Below are 12,904 nucleotides of genomic sequence, written 5' to 3'. Positions count from 1 at the left end.
TGGGGAGTGTTTAGTCAGATGTGAAGCAAAGATGAGGTAATCATAAATTTTAATCACAGCTCCTTCCCACACATTGGGAAAGCCACAACAGGTGGTGGTGAGGTGCTCCAATGCACTATCTGCTGTGTGAAAAGTGGAAAATCCCAGGAAAGCCCATGAGGTAGATGGTCCACTTGCCGGCTTTGACATGGCTCTGTGCCAGAGCATCTCCATGTGAGAGTAGGCAAGCTCACTAAAAAGACAAATCCAAAAGAATTATCATCATCTACCTGCAAAAGAGGAAGTTGAAATGGGGAAAAAAGCATAGGATAGGATATGGTGGCTAGAAGATTAAAATACTGTATTGACATTGACTATCAGGATCTTTTAGTATCTAAATCTGTCTCTATGTATATATGCAAAAATAGGAGCAAAAGTATTATCATGAGCCATTAAAAATGATAACTGCAATGCATTGTATATAAAAATCATGTTCATATAATACATTTTAAGAAAAATACAGTTGGGTAAAATTAAAGCAATTAAAAATACATTGCAAGATTTGTTAAGAGTGGAAAGCTGTATCAGTGTATGAAATGCAAAATGAAGAAGCAGAGGTTCTTTCCAGGCTGGAAAGATAAAGAAAAGCAGAGCTATATACTCAGTGTTTCAGATGGATCAAACTGTGGAGCCGTGGTTTGAGTCATGCGCTTGTCAGTGAAAGGTTGAAGGCTCAAAACTCAGGTGAGACACTGCTGTTCTACCTTTAAGTAAGGTGCTTCCAATAAAATACTCAGCAATGTAAGTGGCTGTAGCATAAGTCAATTTGGATAAAGGCATCAGCCAAAAAAAAAGTTAATATTAGAACTTAGTAGCTGTCAGCTTTCTTCAGCTATTTGCAAAAGAGAGGAAATAGGTGTGGCAGAGAAAATGGAAGAAAGGGTGGGATATATATAACTAACATTGCTTTTATCTTTCAGCTCTATCTGAAATGCTATAGCCATACTTCCTCATGCATCCCCTACAGCTGAAACAGCAAGCTGTGCCTGCTGTCCCAGCTTTGTGTAATATTCCAGACAAGGCAGACAGGATTCCAGGTGATACCGTATATTCTCCTTACTGTACTCCAATAACGAAAACTCTGCTCCCTGCTGGGATGCACAGTCCCTCTTCCTGGAGGCCAACTACATTACATCACAGAAACAAACACCGGCATCCAGACAGGTGGCTCTGATTGGCTGAGAGTTCTTCTGTTGTTCTGCCCAGTGATGTCATGGGATCCTGGCTGACCTCCTCATATCAGATGTTTATCAGGGTTTTAGCGTGCGGTGAGGCCAGAGAATGACTCTGGTCTGGACACCTCAAACGCACAACCCCTCCCCTTTCTCCGAAGCAGACTTGGGAAACAGCCTAATCCAATTAGGGGAAAATGATCCCACAGTGTGATTTCACAAGCTCCACAAAAATGTCTGGAGATGTGATATGAGTGCTTCATCTTGGCAGGTTTCGGCGTTGTTCTCAGCCAAGGCTTTCAGAAAAAAAAATGAACGCTAAAACAGATTACACCTATCAGATGTCTCATGGATTAATGTGTTCTCTTTGGATTAACCCATCCTGATCACCATGGTTCAGATAAACATGTGCCTTTTGGAGCACTGGGCCTGCATTGAATGTGCAGGAAAGCAAAGGCTGGTAATGCTGGCTCCATAGTGCTGTCCACACCCTCCCCACTGTACTTGACACAGCAATGGTTGCTGCAGTCACAGCACACCCTTTCCACCCTGTGTGTCAGGTGTGATGACAGGAGGTGAAGTCCAGTTGCATCAGTGACTTTTTTCTTATCTTTTACATGAATGGGTGCAGAATCAAAATGTGGATGGGCAGGTTATAGTGCACGAAGGTCATTAAGCTGATCTTTTGTACCTTATAGATTTGAACAGAGAAGGCTACGAGGGGATCAGCTACAAGTATTTAAAATCCCAGAGAGCAATGACAAAGTCAACCCAGTGGAACACGAAACCAGAGGGCAAAAGTGGAAACTACAGGGAAGTGCGTTTAAAATCCAAAAAGCGTCTGGGAGTATGGAACAAACTACCCAGGCATGTTGAGGAAGCCAGTACCCTGGTTTCTTTCAAGAAACAGTTGAATGAGATGCTGGGATCAATTAACAGCTCACTACCAAATGGGCTAGATGAGCCGATTGGCATCTCGTTTGTAAACTTTCCTGTATTCTTATATGTTGTTAAGCTCATTGGCTTGCAATTGTTTGGATTTGCTCTGCAATATAAGAACACATTTGCATATGACTTCTATGGTAAAACAAGCAGTGAAGCGTCTTAAAGCAAAGTGAAATTAGGGCAAATGCAGAGAGTCATGGTAGAGCATGACAGGCACAGGGTAAGCCCATAATGCATGGGACGTGCAGGGTAATGAAAGCATGGCCTGTACCATTACTATGGTGAACTTTCCTTAGGGCTATCCTGTGCATTTCCATAAATGTGAAGGCTTGCTTCACTGCAATAGCTCATCATCTTACTGTCACCTGCTCGTCTGTGAGAGACCAGTACAGTGGCTGCAAGGGGTGGCCAGTGCAGAGCCAGCGCAGTAACTCCTGTCACACGGGGAGAGAGATGAAACCGAAACAGACGACATGTTTGTTTTGCCTGGTTTATCGGGGGGGGGGGGTATCTCACTGTTTGTTTTAATTTTCATGCTGTTTGCCAAAGAGCTTTTCCAGAAGATGGGAGTCCTTGAGTGTTCTTGACTGGCGCTGAGGACAGGAGGGATGAAGAGAAAGCGTGGAATCATTTTCAAACTTTTTTGTTGTACCGTAAATTTTGTAACACTAATGACCTAAAAAAACACTTCTGAAACTTTCTTGTTGGGTCTGTATCCGTGGAAAGAAAAAGTAACACTAAAAGCTTTTCTAACGTTTCAAATTTAAAAACAAATCGGTCGTCAGAAGCGTGAGGCACTGTTTGCTTCTTCCTCCGTTCAGCCACGTGGGTTGTCTCTGCTGCCCTGTCTGTGTCTGCCAGCTGCACGTTGAACCTGGCCAGTCTGTTGGCAGATTCAGGAGACCTGTCTGCACAGTGGTGGGAAGTTCAGCCTTGGTCGGTGGTGGGATCTTCAGCAGGGATGTGGTTTGCTGCTGCTGCTGCTGCAGCTGTGGACTGATATTGGTGCCAGGAAGGGTCCGTGTGGGTTTCCTCAACTGGCAAACTGGATCAGAGAGGGGCGACAACGTGGAAGCCAGGTGCAGCCCCTCACAAACCTTCTGTGCCAGCCTGGGTGTGACCTCCGGTTAATCAGGGAGCCAGCGGCAGCTCCACTGGTTCCACCCTCAGCCTGCCTGGTGTGGGGCCTTGGGTTATGCTCGGGTACATGTTCGCTGGGTTTCTCCAAGTCCGTAACGGCCATGCAGTCTTTCCCCGAGGGCCAGAGAGCAAGAGCAGGCTGCTGAGAAACATCTGCCAGCTCTGCTGTTGACTTTGTCTCATTCTTTGCAGTCTTCACTCTGGGGACATTCTTTCTCATGGGTTACTCTTCACGCGCGGGAAGGGTGTCAGGACAGCACTGCGTGAGCCACAGGGCATCTTACAAAGTTGAGCTAAGCAGTCATCTTGCTCCTTTTTGTTAACTTTGAAAAGTTGATCTATTTATGGTTAGCTAACATCTTTCGGCAAATAACTGGAAAAAGAGCGGGATTCGCAATATAGCTAAGCGTCCCTCTGTTTAAACCCCACTGCTTGAAGTGCTGTTAGATGTAATATCTAATTCAATCAGGTTTTTTTCCCCCAGAAAGCTTTTAGCCACATTTTAGCACACAAAAGCTTCTGCTTTCTCCTTTGTAGCCTGAGCTTCTATTTAAGAAGGTAAGAAAAAAAATCAATAAAGTGTTCTGGCTCTCAATCTTCCTGGCCTGGAGAGAAGGAGTTTTTGGGGGGATGTTTTTGTCATTCATAAGCTTTGCTGACAAATCCTTGACATCATTTGCGGATTGTATCGATAACTTCTTCCCTTGCCGCAGAGGACAAATAGAAATCATTTATCTGTCTGTGCTGGGGGAGAAAACTGCCTGAGACAAAGGCCTCTGCCAGCCGCCCATGACATTGGCAGCTGAAGGTATTAGCACAGGGGTCAAGTTCAAAGGTCATGGAGGACAAGCAGGTTGTCATCAGTTTCTCACAGCCACTGGAGTGGAAAGAAACAGCTGCCTTTATTAGCCTTGTGGCTTGGAGCGGAGCAGACTCAGTGGGAATATTATACCAGGCTGGGTGCCCAATATCTGTTTACTTATTTTCTTTTTCTCCTCATTGACCGGCTGGACATCCGAGCAACCTGCAACTGTTGATATTAAAATAAACTCTCCAGTGCAAGAGGCGTGATGTAAAGTGAGTAACAAGGGGTCATGTTAAATGAAAGAGGGCTTCCTTAGATTGCAACACGATTCTTGTCCTCTGCTAATAAAATAAAAACACAACTCCTGTCTTCTGCTGGAAACTGAAACCCTCTATGTTGAAAAAGGCTAGATAGCTAAGCATGTGTAGACTGCCATGGACCAGCACTTCCTCTGCAGCAGTGAGAGGTATTTCCTGGTTGTCCTTAATGTCAAGAAATGCCTTTTCATAATACAAACCTGGGTACTGGGTACGATTATTAGTTCAGAATAACTACTACAATTTCTTCTTTTACAAATATAAAAGTGTGCTCTTGGATCATATAACTGGAGCCATTTCACTGATTTTAATGTAGAAATGTACATGCATTATGGGAAAGAGCAGAAAGGTACATGAGCTGAAAGGTACATTTAGATGAGGGAGAGTAGCCAATCTAGATACAGTACCAAACAGTTTTGTTTCAGCTGTGAGGTGTGTGAGGACACAGGGAGTAGCACAACCTCAGGGCAGAAGTGCCCAGTGTTGGCCCTTCTTAGTGCGGCGTGCCTTGGCAGTGAGCCGTGTGTCCAGCTGACACCAACTGTGTCCACATGCTGGGTGTGGGGTGCAGCGGTAGGCAGGGCAGTCAGGCAGACCGAGGGCAAGAGCCAGCGAGCAGAGAACATGCTTTCCAGCCCAGTGTTTGTACAGTTGTGGAGTTGAGAGAGGAATAGTAAATCTTTTAATCCAACATTATTAATAAAAGAAGTCGAGTGTGGTTAATATTTCCACACATCTGCGTCCTCTTCTTCACCCATTCTGATCTCAGCTGCTGAGATGACCCCGTGCTTGTGGATGAGAGTAGGACAGGCTGCTGTCCCAAACCCTGTCTTCCCAACTCTCATCAGTGTCTTTAATAGAAGTGTCCTCCTTCCCAACCGAAAATAAATGCTCATTATCATTTTACATTATCAGTGTATATGTCTTTGTTACAATATACTGTAGCTGATTCCATCGCCTATAGAATAAGGGAACATGTGATTGATTTTAGCTTCTTATTTTGTAGAATATTTCATTTTAACTGGTATCTAATGTCCTGTTAATGTCATGTCACAATTCCTCAAATGAATTATAACTGCTCACATTATAATGAGACCTTTTTGCTGGAGCTTGTGTTGATTGACGAAGATTGAAAGGACTTGTGGATGTGTGTTTGTACTGCGTCTTCAACCTTACTGCTTCAAGTGACTGCATGTCTGTGTTCTGAGTGGACGTTACTGAGCTGAGCCCTGTGTGCTCTGCTGTGTTCTATCAGTTCTGACCCAGAGACTGTGTGTTGGTCCCTCTTGTGATGTCCTGGTGTCCATTCTCAAAGGAGTGCTGAGTTCCAATGCTTCCTGAAAATGATCTCTGTGTTGGACTTTGTTCTGCTGGTTCTGACCTGTGGGGAGGCGAAACAGTGCGAGACGGAATGAAAGTGGAGGGTGTCTGAGGCGGTTTATTTTAGAAATCTATTTCTGTGACAGGGGCTGCGTGACGAGGAGACTGTATTAATCAGGTCCGGAGCTGGCGGCCAGCAGTGAAATGTCACTGACAGTGGATTTGTACACAGGTTAACCTCCTGCTCTCGCCTGCTTGTACTGAACTCCCTCTAGATGCCCCTGTTTTTTAATTCATGCTGTGCCGTGCGTTGTCACCCTTTTTAAGAAATAAAATAATATGGAAGGAGGTGTTCTCCAAAGAGTGATGTGGCCCATTGAAAGCCAGCTGTGTTTTTGATCCGGCTTTGTGTTTGAAGAATTCAAATGCCTTTATTGCTGTGCAGTAGAGGGCTCTGCTCAATGTTGTACAGAAACAGTTGTAGCAACATTTGGAAAAGAGGAAAGATTAAGCTTTACGAGAGACAATACTTTGGTGTTGCCGGTATTCTACAGCCCCCGAACACCTGTTTGCAACCTAAGAGACTGCACTGGGGCATAAGGGATAGAGAAGAGATAGTGATATATAGTCAAATATATTCATCGTATAATGAGGACGCAAGAACAGACAGAGTAAACACATAGGTGTTGTGTTTCTAACAGGAAGTCTTGGGGGCCATGTTGGGATTTTTTAAAGTGTGTACTCTTTCCTGGAGTTACCATAACATACAGTAACATCATCACTTTATTAACCCTTTACAATTTCTTGCATTAGGAATTATCTTTTTGGATGCCCCAGCTTGCTCTCCATGACACACACAGACAGGGAGATAGCCTGGGGTCAGAGCACAGGGTCTGCCATTGTACGGCGCCCCTGGAGCAGTTGGGGTTAAGGGCCTTGCTCAGGAGCCCAGCGGAGTAGGATTCCTCTGCCAGCTATGGGATTTGAACCAGCACCCTTCTAGCCACAGGCGCAGATCCTTAGCCACAGAGTCACCGCCCTGCCCTTAACTGATCAGTCCTACACAATGATGTTCTCCTGACCCTACACTATCTCTGAGGATCCCCTTTTCTGGATTGCAGAAGAACTTGTCTGTTCCAGGATCATTGTCTGAAAATAAAAGAATTGTCATGCACAGAAAATGCATCTTCTTTTAAAAGTGTGGATAAGTAATTAATCTTTTGAGGTCTTTGAAAAACAAACTAGGGTATAACTTGATTTAAAAAGTTTGAGAAATTTTAAATTCCAAGATTTAATTTGGATCTATTATTTGGAAGTTGCCATGATGATATTTTAAATAAAATGAAGATAGACTGCTTTTTTACTTCATTTAAGGTGCTGTTTCTTGCAAAATGAGACCCAAAAAACTAGTTGATCTTCTCCCAATTTGATACATATTTGTTTAAATAAGTAGACATTTGAGGGGTCTTTTGGAGGTTGTTGATTTGCCTCGGCACGCTTCAGGCCTGCTCCCAGAAAGAGCTTGTCACCGGGCTGTCAGGGGCACGTTAAACCTGGGCACTTAGTTCAGGCGTTGCTCTCTTCTCTGTCCTTCTTCTCTGTTAACATCTTTCTCAGCTGTGCCCCAGAACCTTGATAACTGCTCCCTTCCTTCTTCCTATTTCAAGACCAAACCAAGGATTTTTTTTTTAATTGTCAAACCAAGGACACAGGAACGTTTGGTCTGTCACACTGGACTGGACTGCGATCCCCGGTCCAGTCTTGACCCTCGCTTACAGCAGCCTTCACATCACGGGGCTTTGGGAGTTGATGAAACAGAAGCAAGCAAGAGGCAAAGAGACAGCACCGAGAGATGCTGGAAAAGGAGAAAAGTAAAGGAAAAAAAAGAGAGAGAGAGCAAGAAAGTTACAAATGGCAAGGACGGCCACAAGGTCAGAGGGATCCTCTTTGAGAGGAAAGTGCATCAGGGATACAAACCTATTTCTCCACACCATTGTTGTGCGTATCCTCTTGTGCATCCAACTTCATTTCCACTTCAATTTTTATCAACCTTCTGCTCGCCTCTCAAGGAGATAGGATACAGGCTCTGACACGAATTAGCCCCCAGATTGACTGATACCGCCTCGCCCGGGGGACGCTGGGTAGGAAGCTCCTGCCTTTTTTTTTTCTCCCCTTTTCGTTCTTTCTTTCTGCCTCCTGCTCCCTCCCCGTGTTTGTTGTCCCCCGATGCCTCCCTGTCAGTCACCTGTCGGGGCGACGTCACCCTCCCCCTTCAGCCTGACAGACAGGCCCCGCCGGCTTCTGACGGAGTCCACAAAAAACGAGCAGCATCAAAGATGGCAGCTGGGTCTCGTGTAGAAGCGATTGCGTTCAGAAGGGAGGTGAGCGGTCTATTTCCGTTCATCAGCAGGCCTGCCAGACAGACCCCCGGCTCGTTTTTTTTAAGGGGCGTCTTCAGAATCACTGCAACCCTCCTGTGCAGCCTGAGGCTCCCTCATGACCGGAGAGGCCTGAGATTACAGACTCCTCGGGAACAGACACTGTAAAAGTTTACTGCAGTCCGAGGCTGGCACTAAACCGCGTTAAAGACACTGAGCCTAGCTCCATAAACCTGCCCTCTCATTTCTTTATTTCGTGTCAGGAGGACAGATAACTCTTGGCGTTGAAGGATCGCCGTAAGAACGTTTGTGCGCCAGGTGTGTGGGCACTCATCCTTTTTATTCCCTGTGCAATTAATCATTTGGGACCCCCTTTAAGAATGTAGAGCTGTTTACAAGGGGCTTGCACCCCTTTGCAGGAGAGTGCAGCCTGCAGCAGTGGTGAACTGGTCTTGTGGAGCTGGGTCGCACTCTCTGCCTCTTTCAGTTTCTCCAAGACCTCAGGAAAAACCTGTGCTTAAAACAAGCGCTTTGACCATCACATTAATTTTTGTTCTGTCTTAGAAATGCAGTGTTTGACAGTTATCAGGGAGCAAAACTGCACAGCTGGCATCATAAAGTGATGTGTCCCTTGCGGGTCAGGTGCTATATTTTGCAATTCAGGTGTGGCTTATGAGTTTCATTTTTACTGGAACACACCTACAGATGTCCGCTAAAATCTTCTCTCATTAGGAAATCACTGTAACTGAAAAAAAAAAGCCTTGCAACACTTCACTCCAGGTATAACATGCTGTCTATGAAATTAAGCTAATTGGAGCCAAAACTCAGAGGTGTTCTTGAATAATGAGCTGAGTAATTTTTTTTTGCCTACCGAGCTGTAGTGTTTCTCAGAAACTGACAAGGGAGGAATAAAGTGGTTGAGGAGCAGGAAGGAGAAACAGAGGGACCTGAGAGTGGAGCTGAGGCAGTGGAGCCTGAGGATCTCATTCATGGCTTCCCTCATTGATGATGATCTGTTTCCCTGTTTAACTCCTTTCAAGATGCATCATCTCAGGGCGCTTTAAAATAAAACAAGGCATTTATTTAGACACTACCTATATCAACATCAGTACGGTCCGTTACACAGAATTAAAAGCTGAGTACAAAATTATAAGTTATAAGAGGATCTGAAAGGTCTGACTGAATCTGAGACAGGCTGGGAGATTATTCCAAAGCCTTGGAACAGGACCGGAAGCCAGGCATCTCTGAGGCCCGCTTAATGAACAAAAGAACATTACTTTTGGAAAAAAGTAACTAGTAAATCAAAATTATACAATTAAACATCATCTCTGGTCTTTTTCCTTGACATCCAGTAACATTTAAAACTTTTTTGAATTATTTCAGGGTTTTTTTTGGTTTCTCATTGGGAAGTGAAAACCCACAGAAACAGAAGTGAGCCTGGTGATGGTGGAGATGTTTTGTAAATGTGGCTTTCTGTCTTGTATTGATGAACCTGAGGTCTTGTCGTTCGGTGTCCTGCGGTGGGGTGATTCCTCACCAATATTATTGAGCAATCGTAGAGAACTCATTTATCACAAGCCGGCTCTGAGCAGATGAACCCTGCGTTTATTGCTGAGGTGAAAAATTCTCCTTCCACTACGACGACATTAAAGAGTATAGGTCAATTCTGGAACCTTTGTACATTTATAGCAAACCTAAATCTAATTCAGTGCTGATAAATAATAAATGGTACATTAAAAAAAACCCATATAAACAAACAGCAGCTTCTGACAACTGTCCTTGGGCTTTCTGATATTAATGGCACGTAAGACAAACTGGGTTTCAAACCTGTGATTGCAAACTGCTTTTCTATACCTGTGACTGCAGGCACCTGTTTCTGTTATACCTGTGGCTGCAGACACCTGCTTTTCATCTGATCACAGAGTGGGAGTTTCAGAAAGGACTGCTTGGGGTTTTTAATGAGGTTTCCCCAGTCAAGCGCTGGAATGGCTGCTTTGCAGTACTGTCACTGTTGCTTTCCTTGTTCCATATCCCTTAGAGGTTAACTCTCAGAAACTTTGGTTTCAAATAGTGCAAGAGCCATGCAACCTATCTTGTTGGTAGTGCACGATTTAGAAGATCTCATCCATCTTTTTTGTGAGACTGATGTGCTATTTTGGAGTTTTTCATTTGGAATCCATTAAGGATATGTGGCCAGCAATCTAAAGCATGCCCCTCTAGGGTTTAAATTTGAATGTCTGAAATTATAATCACTAGGCATCCAGTTGTAAATGAGATCTCTGACTGCAAGAGGAAAAAAAAAGTCCTCAGACCATCAGGCCCCTTTGGGACAAAACAAGGATTAGGACTTTATAAGGTTAATTTTTTCTCCCCCCATCCCCGGCACTGGGAAGAATGGCTTCTGCTTAACGATGAAATAATGAATGTCATTTTCAGGAAAGAATAAAGGAGAAAAAAAGCACTGTGCATTACCGCAGAGCTGACTGTGCCCTGTGCCAGTGAGTAAATTTGAGTGAAGCCGTGCGATGTGACATCATTTACTCAGAAATCCCTAATTTGTCAGCATTAATATTTCAGCCCTAGCATTGCCTGTCATTGAGTGCCAGAGATGACTGATCAATCTATAAAAACGGCCACAGCTAATTTATTGAATATTTATGTGCAATGTCATCTGCAGGGTGCAGGCAGAATTTATTTCACTCACTGTGGTTTCTGGTTGAGGACTTTTCTAACTAATCTGAGTTTTAAAGAATATATATAATATATAATGATAATAATACAAATAGGGAAGGCCCCAGGAGTAACAGGAGTTTGGAAGGCATGTAGAATCATACACAGAAGGCTTATGGCATTGCACAACAATACAATTTATGTACAGTGAGTTCCAGTTTCAAATAAGTTGTATGGTGTGTTAGGTTTTTGTTCTGTGTTTTTTTATTTGTACTGTACCTTTAATATGATTCAGTTTGTTACCGACACTCAAGCTCTCACTGTGCCATGTTTGTGACCTTCAAGCACAGGTTTCGCTGTTTGATGCACACACATTAACCATAATTTAGCATTAACCTTCCCAGATCTTTGTGGACGTGCATTGTGGAAAACAGCGGGAAGAATGACTTTCCAGATCCGGAGCTGTGGATGGAATCCCGACATGACCGAGACAATGCAGAACAGCAAACCCAGTCTATTGCTTTGCTGTGTGGTTGGCGGAAGTATAAAGCTGGTTTATCACCAGGTTGAAAGCTGGTGCCCTGTGGCAGGAGATGATGTTTGTTCACAATCCCGTCCTGAGCCTTGTGTACCTGCTTCAGATCCAACTGGGAAAGTCATCGTCATAGACTTGGTCCCATGTGAACCCCAGTGTGGCCTTTTAAAGAGGAGCAGGTTTTCGATGGGAAGCGGTCTCCTGCCATGGGCACTGCGCGGGCACTGCGCTTGAGCTGACCACATGTCGGCCATGCGTGTCTCTGGGCCTGTCTCGTCAGAGTACAGTACAGCGAGAAAATCTATTCCTCCTCCGCACCCCATATTAGCCCCTCCAATACTCTCATTATACCGTCACTAATTACAAATTCTCAAGTCAGTGCCAAGCATTAAAATAAGACAGTGCACCAAGCATATGGCATAATATCCTATTAATGAACACTCTAAATTCAAACTCAGGTCAGCTGCTCATTTCTTGTTCGTGTCACCAATCCAAAGGGAAAAAAAAGTGACCTTCTTTTAAAATGCACAGACTGATTTGAAGGGAGAGACGCCTCGGGCAAGCTCATTGTTTTACTTGTTTAATTTTTTCCAGCAATTATTGATATAATATTGTGATGGTGCAGCAAGAAAGATTTTTTTTTTTAAAGGAGCAAATGTTGAGATTCCTCCTAATAATTTGCTTGTGATGATTCCCGGCTCTCCACGTCTCTTCTCGTTCTCCGTCTTTCTCAGGGGGAATGCCAGGCTATTTGCATTCGCTGTCACAACAATGAGAGAATCAAGTTCCCCTCATCTCTCTCCCTCTCTCCTTGTACGCAGCATTTCAATGTGGACTGTCAAACACGAGAGAGATGGATTTTTTTTAAACGGTGATGCAAACAGACGCATTTAGCATGATTGTCTCTGGACATGATAGATGCCATTATGTGGACGTGTTTGAATCCTGTTTTCTGAGTTCATCTGCTGAAGTGCCCGTGGAGAGTGACATGAGGAGAGCTGGGGTGGAGTGAGAGGGGGGCGTATTTTGCGAAAAGCCCCTTCAAGATGACCTAGGCCTGGAGGACGGACTTGTAATAATCACTTTGAGTTTTGCCTTTCTTTTAATGCATGCCCACAAGCTGTAAATAAATAAACAGGTGGCTTAAACTGCTGGTTTGGAGTAACTTTTGAGTGTCTTGCATAATAACATGTAAGTTAAAGTGTTCCTGTTAGGATATGTACATATTATAGGAGTATTTGCACTACAAACAATAGCTTTTTGTTCATCTGTGCTGCACACCTGTGGCGACTGCAAGTTTAGCAGCGTAGGAATTACTAACTACATTGTGTCCTGTACCTTAAGACTCAACTTTCTTCAGTATCTTAAGCATCTTTTTCTTGGAGATCTCATTGGAGATTTCAGTCTTGTAATTTAAAGGCTCTGAGCTGTTTCTTGGTCTGTGATTCAGGAGCTGCAGTGTCCAGCTGTGCTGTGTGGGGAAAAAAGGCATAGAATTATGTCTTAGATGAAGATCGGTCTGGTCTCTGTTATTGCTCACTGGGGCAATAACAAAGTTTTCCCTGGAAAAAAAAAAAGCAGTT

General features: G+C 44.0%; 1 long non-coding RNA gene across 2 annotated transcripts in view; it reads left to right on the top strand.

Annotated features, from left to right (window-relative positions):
* Nucleotides 1–12,904, top strand: part of LOC148643452 (uncharacterized) — a 115,076-nt gene that overhangs the window by 101,821 nt on the left and 351 nt on the right. The gene's annotated exons all lie outside the window — the stretch shown is intronic.

This window comes from Lepisosteus platostomus, chromosome 22, assembly GCF_059453375.1.
Source record: "Lepisosteus platostomus isolate fLepPlt1 chromosome 22, fLepPlt1.hap1, whole genome shotgun sequence".
Classification (NCBI taxonomy): Eukaryota; Metazoa; Chordata; class Actinopteri; order Semionotiformes; family Lepisosteidae; genus Lepisosteus; species Lepisosteus platostomus.
Note: the sequence above shows the minus strand (reverse complement) of the source record. Positions and strands in the feature narration are given on the sequence as shown.